This window comes from Gastrolobium bilobum, unplaced genomic scaffold (assembly GCF_033153095.1).
Source record: "Gastrolobium bilobum isolate Gb01-03AN ecotype WA unplaced genomic scaffold, APGP_CSIRO_Gbil_v1 utg10696, whole genome shotgun sequence".
NCBI lineage: Eukaryota > Viridiplantae > Streptophyta > Magnoliopsida > Fabales > Fabaceae > Gastrolobium > Gastrolobium bilobum.
In genome coordinates this window covers 333,201-345,514 of record NW_026899284.1, presented here as the reverse complement: position 1 = coordinate 345,514, position 12,314 = coordinate 333,201, and positions in this window count along the sequence as shown.

The following is a 12,314-nucleotide window of genomic DNA, read 5'->3' as shown; positions in this document are numbered from 1 at the left end:
AAGAATGAGGTGTTATGCAAAGAGAAACTGACCAAAAAACGGCAAATTAAATAACATTAGAATCGCTTGACGATTGCAATTATTCGGTTGTTTAAGCCTACAGACAGCGTGTTCAAGATAGCGATTAGAAGTACAATGCAACACTTTTTCAATCTTTTTTTTCTTAAAAAAATTGTCGACCACAAATACAAGCAGGGACCGATCCAAGATTTTTTATAATAGAGAAAAGAAAATTAAAATTTTATGTATTATTAAGACTAATAAAAGATGGGAAATATTAGTCTCCTTTTACATGAGGTAGCTTATCTCATTTTCTCTCACTTCGATATCCGTACCTCACTTTCTTTTTCTTTTTCTTTTTTCTTGCAATGGTGGGACCCACCTAGTTTTTCTCTACAACATAAGATACCTATCTTATGTAAAAGGAGATTAATAAAACCCATAAAAGATTGGATATGTTTTTCCCATATTATATAAAATAACGCATTCCTCCTACTCATACATCAAAAGTTGTATCAATATTTGTTTATTTTTAAAAAATGAACCCCACATACTTATGGTGTGCCTGACTAGGGGTGACAATATGGATTGAGCCCGGCGGGTCAACCCGTCAAAACGGGACAGGTTGGGTTGAGGTTTTCAACCCACCTCAACCCGCCCCGCCTAGAAGTGGGTCAAAACGGGTTCAACCTGCCGCGGGACGGGTTGATCCGCCGGGTTATAATTTTTTTTTTTACAATTAGGTAGTATTTCATTAGTTCTTAAATTTTTGTGATATCCAATTTTTTTTTATCTTCCTAGAAAAAATAAAGATTAATAATTTTATTTATGACAAATGTTATCTACATATAAATTCCTAAAGAATGTTTGACAAATATTAGAATACATTTAAGATTGAGACTAAAAAATATAGAGAAGTGTGAAATAAAATAAAATAATATTAGAAAAATTCATAAAATATAATTTATTTTTGAATTTTAATTCATTTTTTTAATTGACGGGTTGGTGGGTTGACCCGCCAACCCACCTTAAAACGGGGTGGGTTCATTTTTTCAACCCATATTTTCGGCGGGTTAACCCGCCCCGCCTCGTTTTTGGCGGGTTGGTGGCGGGGCAGGACAGGTCAACCCAAATTGTCACCCCTATGCATGACAAGTGACAACTTCCCTGGAATCAAATTTTTTTTTAGTTTATGCTCCGAGAACAGAAATGGATAGAAAACTCGTTTGGTAAAATCAATTTATTTTTTTTTGTTCCCGGGAAAGCCGGATTAATTTTTGTGCTGAAAAACAAGAAAAAGAATAATTTTTTTTTTATTTTTTTTGTTTCTAAAAACACTTAACTCTCTCAATTATTCTTCACCACTACCATCATAACCAACGCCACCACCATCTGACACGACCATGGTCAAGAAAAAGCAATAATAGTGAAAAAGTGTCCATAATTACAGAGGTCAATTCAAGAGAATAAGGTATAGTCTAATGAGGCATTCCATTTCATTAGTCAGTCATCCACATCGATATAAGAGAGAGAGAAATATGGGCATTGTATTGTAGAGGGCAAAGGCTTTACCATTTTCATTTGGTTTTAATCTTACTCTTTGTCAAAATCTTTGGGAGGATAAATTATGATAAGTTCGAATCAGTTAATTAGGATTTTCAAACTGTTTTAATAAGACCAGAACTAAACCATATTCAAAATATAAAACTCGGTTTGGTTTTAAGAACTGTTTTAATAAAATGGTTTTTATGGAGTGGGTTGGTTATTTTGAATTTTTTGCATACCCTAGCGTATAATATAGGATTTATATTTCCCATAAAATGTATTAATTATTATAAATATTTTTTAGAGAGAAACTAATTATTAATATTAACAGCTTTTATTATTATTTAAAAATATTATTTTATACATATATAAAATAAAATAAAAATTACAATTTAGAGAGGGAGAGCTGCCAATGTTAGCTTCTCCCTCGGTGCAGCCCTGGACTTGTGATTCAGTTTGTCTCTCCCATTGTTCCTTATTTCATATGCATATGATTTATACTCGGCATATTTTTTTTTTTACAAGTTTCTCAGGTAAGCTTCGCAGAACATTAGAAGAAACCCTAAAAAAATTTCCATCGGTCACTGATCGGATTTTTGTTAAAGTATCTTTCAATGCATGTGTTTTTCCTCCTTTTTTAACGTAACTGATGGGATTTGACATTGTAGATCGGAAAATCTCATAGATGAGGCGCAGCTGTGAGAATACGAGTACGATAACCGGAACACTACCAAGTGACAAGGGAGCTCCTACAATGAGCCACCCATAGCCCCGATATCCCTTTAGGATAATATCAATGGCTGCACAAAAGGCAACAATCATGGACACTACAGACAGGAAAAGGAAGGCAAGGCCGAACAGTAACTTCCAAGGCAAACTCGTGAGGAAGTCTTTTTCAGCGTAACGCGATGTGAGGATCCAAATGAAAATCAAGACAGAAGTGGCAGAACATATGAGAGATATTGCATCTGCTATGAGAAACACAACAAATATATTCTTATGCAAGAAGAAGGGCTCTCCAGTATCAGGATGGGTTCCACCCGGGACAGTAAAGGCCGCAGCGAACATGATAGTAGTAATGAGAATACCAACGAGTGTAAAAGATTGAGCCGTGTCTTTCGCCCATTTCTCTCCATTTTTCACCATCTCCTTGTGGTTTTCATTAAATAACTCATGAGGCTTCTTACCATCATCATTTTTGTCTTGCTTACACTTGGGATGCACAACTTCCTCAACCGCCTGCAGGTGATGACGAATTAATTGATGTGTCTTACAATAAAATCTTGACCAACTAAGCTATTTTGATGATTAATTTGCACCTCTAATATCAAATATGGATATCATTATAGTAAAGTGAGAAGATGAATGACCTTAAACCATTGAATTTCTCTTTGCATTTGCAGAGCAGCACCGGATCTACTATCAAGATCAGAGGAAGGCCCTAAATGTCCTGCAAGGTGCAACAGGTTATTGCCAAACTTGTCTTTGCGATATTTAATCACGTCCTTCCTTCCATTGAGACCTTGTATGAGTTGGAATACATTTTGTTTGCGATTCAGAATTGCATGCGAGAATATGTCTCTGTAACAGCTATCCATGGCCCACAAGAGGTCAGGATTAGCCTTACTCATAGCTTTTATGATTTCGATAATTCCATGCTTGGCAGCACGCATCATGTCTTCATACGCCTTAGCCGCTTTGAGCTGTGAATCATCAAACTTAGCAACACTTTTGTACAAGGACATCAATATTTGTTGAACTTGGTAATGGGTATATTCCTGATCATATATTTCCCTAATTCCTGATAAAATTGGAGGGGTTTAGTGGTGGAGTCGTTACAGAAAATTAAATGAAATTAAGCAGAAGAATAACGACAAAATTAAATATCATTTAAGGGAAAAATTAAGAAAGCGAACCGTATTTTTGCATTTAGTTTTACGTACCGAAGATATTTAGAAATTTGAAAATTTGAACGAATGCGTAAACAATTCGAAGAAGTAGAAGACCTGAACAATTCATCCAAAAATTAAAAAAAAATAACAAAAAAAAAGAGTACTGATCAAAGCATATATATGATTGTAGTTCTGGATTTGTCAGAGAGACCGAACACCACGTACCCAAAAGCTTTACGGGCTGAAGCAGAATAGTGAAAATCAGTCCGAAGAACCTGCCTAAAGGAGCATCACATAAAAGAAGCTTTAAGTCGTTCACATATAGAATTGGTAATTTGTTTTTTACAAAATTGCATGCATCAATTTTAAGTCGGAGAGATTTCTTTAGTGTTTTGACTTTTGAGCTCCCTTAACAATAGAGCTGAATAATTATACCTTAATTTTTATTATAAAGTCACAATTGTTTCTGTGTTTCTAGAAAATAAACATTAAATTAATTTCTCTTGTCTTCAAGAAAAAGAAAAGAAAATAAACATTAATGCTAAGTATAATATATATATTACTTCTTTAATTAAATTCTGGCTCGTTCTGATATATTTTCTAAGTAATTTCATTTTTAAAAAGTACTTTTGTTATATTTTAAGTACTTTTTGTTATAAGAAAAAATTTAAGAACTCTTTTTTTATAGCTAGATTTTCTAGCTTTTAAAAAAATTTCAAAAACTTTTTTAAGAACTGTTACAGCGTTCGAATTTTTTTTTTTAAATATATCCAAACATAAAGTAAAAATGATTTTACTTTCAAAAAAAAAAACTTACATAAGAAATATTGTCTTAGAAGTTCATCAAAACAACCCTACACGCGAGCGCGCGCACATATATATATATATATATATATATATATATAACTGTGTAAAATAACATATTCGCTTATATTATTGAAAAAAATCCGCCCTATGGAATGTTTGGTATAGGAATTTTTTTTTTTACCAGGAATAAAAATTTGCTCAAAATATGTTGGGAAGAATTTTTTGCCGAGTAAGTTAAAAAAGATGTTTGTTAGGCCAAAAAATTTTCGAGAAAATTGAATGAATTTTACTGATGTTATGTGTAAAATTTTGCCACCGAAAAGGTAAATTTTTTTTTTTCACCCCATCCATGGTAAAATTTTACTAATGGTCCATGTGTAAAAAAATTAGATGGAAAAAAATTGTGTCCAACCCCTTTTAACTCTTCTTTCTACCAAACATGGCCATATATTTTTATCTATCTTCTTTTCCCAGTAAATTTATTTTTTCTCCTACCAAACACCCTCTTAAAGAAATATTAAGGGGATGTTTGGTATAGGAAATTTTTTTTTACCAGGAACAAAAATTTGCTCAAAATATGTTGGGAAGAATTTTTTGCCGGGTAAATTAAAAAATGTGTTTATTAGGCCAAAAATTTTCCGAGAAAATTGGGTGAATTTTACTTATGTTATGTGTAAAATTTTACCACTGCAAAGGTAAAAAAAATTTCCACCCCATCCATGGTCAAATTTTACTAGTGGTCCATGTGTAAAAAAATTAGATGGAAAAAAATTATGTCCAATCCCTTTTAACTCTTCCTTCTACCAAATATGGCGATATATTTTTACCTATCCTTTTTTTCAACAATTTTTTTTTTCTCTCTTGCCAAACACTGAGAGTTAAGAGTTAAGACCATTTGCTTTGCTAGAGAAAAAGTGCAATGTATACAGACCTGCCAAAGAAGTCTTCTGTCGTCCTTCACGGGCTACATATGGCTCGAAATCCGTAATTTCGGCAGTCCCGTATTCGTCTTTGAATTTCCTTTCTACGCTTAAAACTGTACGAAAGTATGCATTACTATACTTGAGCGCACACCATGAACTCTAAATAAGGATTAAATCGATCAAATGCAGCTGTGGAGGAAGAAATTTTTTACCTTGAATTTAATATAAATTTTTTAAGAAGACCAAATGCAATATTATACGAAGAGAGAAAATTGAAAAAAAAAAAAACAAACGACTTCTTTATCCTACAGATATTAACAATTGATTTAATTAATAGATACTTTTAAAAATAAAATAAAATGGCAACAGCAATTTTGAAAATTATAAAAATATGGAAAACTTAGAACACAATATTAATGATAAAGATTAACTAGGTCTAAGAACCAAAATTTTGAATATGAAAGTTAAGGTAGAATATTAACGTGGTTAAAATGCAATTAGTCACCGAGAGGAACATTAATATACATGGATTAGATGTGATAAGTAAGTGCACTCCCAAAACAAGAGACAGACTTGAGTGTTAATAAATAAATTTTAACTGTCAGATTTACGAAAATAAACAATTAAAATTTGATGTCAAATAGGATGCATATATATATATATATATATATATATATATATATATATATATATAGTTCTATAAGAGTTATGTTGTAGGAAAAGTGATTGTGTAATGTTATAGAGATTCGTTTGCATGCCGTAATTTTCTTTTTTTTCTTTTTTCTTCAAAAACTGTGGGCCCCACAAAATGTTGTGTTATATATATATATATATATATATATATATATATATTAATTTTAGATATATTTAAAAATTATTTTGAGTAATTATGAAATGACATGATAAATTGTGAGTAACAAAAAAATTCTACAAGACAATGGTTACGAGTTGCAGTATGTTTTTTTGGCATGCATGAGGCCTGCAGGGGATTCCTGCGTCAATTTATATAACTTGGTCCTAATTATATATCACATTTTAAGTTGAATAAAGAATATTTCTACTACCAATGTGATCAGATAAATGTTTTCTATATCCTATATTGTTATTATTATAATAGCTAAAAATTATTTCTGTTATAATAAGAGTAAAGTTATTTCTTGCCGTCGAAAATAATATTATATTAAAATTTGAAAAATCTAGTACAAGGCGTTTTCAGAATTTATCTTCCCTTTTATAATATTTTTTTTCCCTAAACCTCAAAATAACATCGTTCTGATTTATAAAATATAACTTTATCTTCTGAAAAACACTAAAATCCTTGCATTAATAAAATTGGCTTGAGATACATTAATAATGACGATACTCTTATTTATTGATTATGATTTGATAAAAAAAATCTTCAAGAAGCAATATTCACATTATATATATATATATATATATATATATATATATATATATATATATTATCAAATATTAGCTACCACGCATTAGAAAAAAATTATAAAAATAAAATTTTTTAGGAGCTTATGTTAGATTATGTCTAACATAATATATTTAATAAAATAAAACAGATCTAGCATAAGAAAAAAATATGTTTGGAAAATAAGTTATAAACTTACTTTTACAAGTAGGGAGTTTTCTATTTGAATGAAAAAAAATAATCTAATTATTTAAATAATTTCAATTAATAAAATAACATTAATTTCTTTATTTATTTTTAATTTATAATAAGTATTGAAGGTTTCATAGGACCTCTTTATTTTTAAATGTAAATTAGATAAGACATTTAATTTACCATATGCCATGCTAATATAGGTTAGGCCAGTGCCAAAATATTTGACACCCAACATATTTAAACCAAAATCTAGTCTAATCATCTAATCCATTCTATTTATACCTGGGATTAATTTATTTACTCTTTGGAATATAATCTCTATTAAAAACATTTTGTCTAATGATTTAAAAATTTAGAGTCATATATAAATTTGTACCAATTTGTATAACATACGTATAAAACGATTTACTATTGTATATGTTCTGCCTGAGGCAGGGAAGTCCAACCGTAGGTCAAGTGATTGATGTTGGATCTAGTGCTTTCTCTCTAGATATCTATGAATTAGGTATCTTAGGGGCAGCGGATCACTACACACTATATGACGGCTTTAGCCAAAAGGGGTGTGTGTGTGATGTTGTGATTGCATAAAATAGGATTAGAGAGAAATCAGTCATAACTGTGGTCTTTTACTCCTATTTATAATGCTTCCCTTTGGGCTTGTACGATTTGGGCTTCTTGTGGATGTGTATATATAAATATAACTAATTTTGCTTCAGTTCTTTTATTATTCAATTTGTATAAAATTATATCAATTTGTCATTGTTCTTCATTTTTGGCGGAGTTATTGTTGTTATTTCTTATTGCTCATTTCTCACTGATTGCCTGATTGGCATTCTCTTATTATTATTATTATTTTTTAGTAGACACATCCTCTTAATTATTTTTTTATCATTTTTAATTTTTCTCATTTTATCAATCTACCAATTAACACGACAGTGAGACGAGTGTGAAAACTTACTCTCATAAATGAATTGATGTAGAAATCCAAATCGGCAGCCACTTGGGAATGCGGAAGGCTTAATAGCCAATGCCTTTAAGCCGGAGAATTCATCGGATAATAAGGATTCACTGGGCAGTTCTGGACAGCGTTTGAGTAATCTCAGAGCCACATCTAGCATATCAAACCGCGCATTTGAAAAGTTAATTTCAACAAAGAAACTTCTACAATTATTATTAGTATGAGAATTGCTTCATAAGATAGCCTCTGAAGGCGAAATTATTAAAAAGATAATCAACCTAATGTTTAAGTTAATCTATTTAATACTGTTACCAAAAAAAAAATCTATTTAATATTAATACTGCGTACTATCTATAAAGTAATAACTTTTTTATAGTCTTTAGCTTAAATTTTCATTTAGTATATTCCTTCTATAAACTCCCTTCAGTATTTTGTGCTTATCTTCTATTTCTAAGTTTTATTTTTCAAAATTATAAATTCGAATATTTTTTATTTATCAAAACAAAAGTATATATAATTATACAGTCATGTGATAAAATACTAATTATAGTGGCGACGGAATTAACTTAAGTTAGGATAAACTTAAATCAATTATTGGTAGTTATCTGACAAGGGAGATCAACGATTTATTATTCTAAACTTGATCATTCTTTTATATATGTAAAGAACTTTGAGATACGTCATCCTTAAAAGCTAGCTCAAAGGGTGAGAGTGTTCAAGTCTTTATAAAGACCACATTAGTTGCACATACAACCAATGTGGGACTATATATCTCAACACGCTCCTCACACTAGAGCCCATTGGGCTTGAAGTGTGGACAATGCAACAGGCTCAGCCTACCCAGTGGGACGGCGAGACTCTGATACCATGTAAAGAACCTTGGGATACACCACCCCAAAAGCTAGCTCAAAGGATGAGAGTGCTCAAGTCCTTATAAACTCCACATTAGTTGCACATACATCCAATGTGGGACTATATATCACAACAATATACTTTTTGATTATATTTATATTTTTCTACCAGTACACAGCTAGTATGAATTATTTAAGCTTCTACGCTCTATTTTTTTTTTTTGGGGTAAAATCTACGCTCTAATTAATTTATACGAATATATACATGCATGAATAACACTTAATTTTGCTGTTTGGCTCTTTTCAGTATACAAAATTTATTCTAGAAAACTAAAAACATAGTTAGTATAGTATAGTAATTATTCTGATAGATAAAATGAATTGATGATTAAGCAGCCATGTAGGTATGTTATATTTTTTTAAACTTGTATTATGCTAGCTAGTATGACTATACGACGTTTTCTAATGCTAAAAATGAATCTTGTAACTTTTTTTACTAGCTAAATGTATCTTATATCTCATGTCTCATTTTAACATAATATGTGAAAAGATCTCAATCATTTTAACATTTTCATTGTGTGAACTTTATCATTAAAATTCTGATGGTTATATATGAATGAATTAATGACTAAGATTTTTCAGATGATATAATAATATTAAAACAAGACATGAGATGATATATTCCATAAAAAATATTTGCTTAAGCCGTAGCCAACCGATGAACCAAAACTATTTTAAGCATATGTTAGGTTTATACTAACCAAATATTTCGGCAGTGATACATCCGTAAAAAAGCCGAACTCGGTTGTGGGAATAATCTTGTCCTACCAACAAATCCGGGGGAGTTTTGAGGTAAAGATAGCGAGTCATTTCTTTGTGTCCGTTAGCAGCTGCCACAAGAACAGGGATTTCACCTTTTTTGTTCTTCATGGCTAGCAGATCCTCGCGGACGCCGCCTTCCTTCTCTACCATGCACTTTGCTATCTCGGTGTTTCCAGTATAACGAGCAGCAAGAGAAAGAGCTGTGTTCTTATGACCGTCTTCCATTTGTAATAAGTTGTCTTTGCCTTCTTTGACTAATTTCTCCACAACATTCACATGTCCAGCAATTACTGCAACATGAAGAACCGTCCTACCTGAATCCGAGGCTGAAACTATGGCATTCGGGTCTCGAGATATGTAAACATGTGCAGCATCCCAATCACCTATCTCCACCTGCCTGTGTAGGTCTTTATGCTTATCAGCCACTACACCTGCCATTTACACTTAAAAACATTAAATTATTTGGAACCAATATAATTATTGGTTTAAGTTATAAGAGCTTCTTTTCTTTAACAAGATGTCTCGAATTTGGGCCCCGTAAATGAAAAAAATAAATTAAAATAGCCTTATAGGATTAAAAAAAGAGCGATAACTCAATAAATTAAAACAGTGGAGAAATCCAAAACATAATTCTTTTGAGGGAAAAAAAATATACATTATAGTGAAAAAGACATCTAGTCGAGTTCTAGTTTCACTTGAATTCCTTTTGTTTAAATTGTAAAATGGAAAAACAAGTAAACAACCCAGAAGGTAAGCTGAATGTCCTAAACTAGTAGAGTTTATCTTCTCTCCGGAGGAGCAGTCGCAACAGTGGTGATCACTACAGTGGGACAGGGTGCCCTGTTTTTACATTTAAATACGTACCTTGCTCAGAGTCTGGCTCAGCTTTTAACTCACTGCCGTATTGCGAGCTCAAGTAATTCCAGGCACCTTTGGCTCTTTCATAATGACTAATCTCAACAAGAATCTCTCGTCCACAGGATAGTTGAATGATATGCAATGCCTTAGCATCATTCGCCCTCCACCGAGCATCATTCGCCCTCCGCCGAGCATCATTCGCCCTCAACCGAGCACTATTCGCCCTCCACCGAGCCTCAATATCAACTTCCTGATTTGAGTCACTCTCGAATACGCCCCAATGACATTGCTCCAGCCGCAGACAGTTTTTCATATCGGTTTGCCAAGCCTCAATATCAACTTCCTGATTTGTTTCACTCTCGACTACGTCCCAAAGACCTTGCTCCAGCAGACAGTTTTTCATATCGGTTTATATTAAATTGAACATAAATATTTCAGGAAAAAAAAAAAACTTATACATGATAGTAAAAAAACATTTATGCTTTGGTAAAGACCCAAAAGAAGTTTAACACTTGTATGCTGTATGTTACACTAGTTTAACAAATACATAGTCGAGTTCAAGTAGTCTCACTTGAATTCTTCTTGTTTTACATATAATAATTGCTAGTTATTCATTTAAGTAACACAGTAACACAGCATCATGTGGTATAATTTTTATTTTTATTTTTATTTTTATTTTTGGAGCATCAAGAGGGCCAAGCCCAGGAAAAAAAGCAAAGAAACTAAGCAGAAGTAGCTAAATCACAGGAAAACATATGTTTAAGATTCAAAGGCATGATCTGATAAATAAAATTCGTTCCTCTTAACTTCACTGCTTCATTTGCCATTCAATCCGCGTAATTGTTGCCCGAGTGCAACTTACTTGAAAATCCCTATGGTATAATTTTTTTTGAGTAGGAAAAGTTAAAAACAAGTAAACAACCTAAAAGGGAAAGGGTCCTTGACCAATTCTTCGCAAGTGTAACATGCATGTCCTAAACTAGTTGAGTTTATCTTCTCTCCAAGAGCAATCCCTACAGAGTAGTGATCACTAGAGGGACGGCGTGCCCTGTATTACATTTAAATAAGGGTGTGTAAAAAAAAAAAAAAAATCAACTGCAAAGTGATTCTAACCGAATTATATCTTTTTAACCGATTTAAGAATAAATTATTTTTTCCAAATTAACTCAAAAACTGAACCATCGCCCGAACCTAAACATTTACCTAAGTTGGTTCGGTTTAGATAAAATCTGGTACTCAACCTTGTGATTCTCATTAATTAATAACGTATAAATAGGTTTACAAGGAAACAGAAAATATTAACAAACTAACAGATGGATCCTATAATCTGATACAACACACGCACAGAAAATATTAACAAACTAACAGATGGATCCTATAATCTGATACAACACACGCGTAACAAACTCTTAGAAGCGAACAAACTAAACAACCGTGTATTAAGCTAAAACAGAATCTGATATATCTTATCTACAACAAACTAAGATCCTAACAATGAGTGATATTCTCCAACACTCCCCCTCAAGTTGGAGCATGCAAGAATGAAATGCCCAACTTGGGAAGAAAGGCCAGAAAATCCGCTTGACCTAGTGCCTTGGTGAACAGATCTGCAAGCTGAGCTTTGGAGCGAACATGAGCAGTAACAACGTTGTTGGAGAGAATGTGATCACGCACAAAGTGACAATCCAGCTCAATGTGTTTAGTGCGTTCATGAAACACCGGATTAGCAGCGATGTGAAGGGCTGCTTGATTATCGCAAAACAACTCCATTGGGCGTGTATGAAGCACACCAAGGGAAGAAAGAAATCCTTTTAGCCAAACCAACTCAGCTACAGCTGCCGCCATAGCCCGATACTCAGCCTCCGCAGAAGAACGGGACACCGTGACTTGTTTCTTCGTCCTCCAAGAAATTGGTGATGTGCCCAGCATGACAAAAAATCCTGTGGTGGACCTGCGAGTAAGAGGACAAGAAGCCCAATCCGAATCACAATAGGCATGCAGCTGAAGATCACAATCAGACTCTAAAAGAAGTCCTTGTCCTGG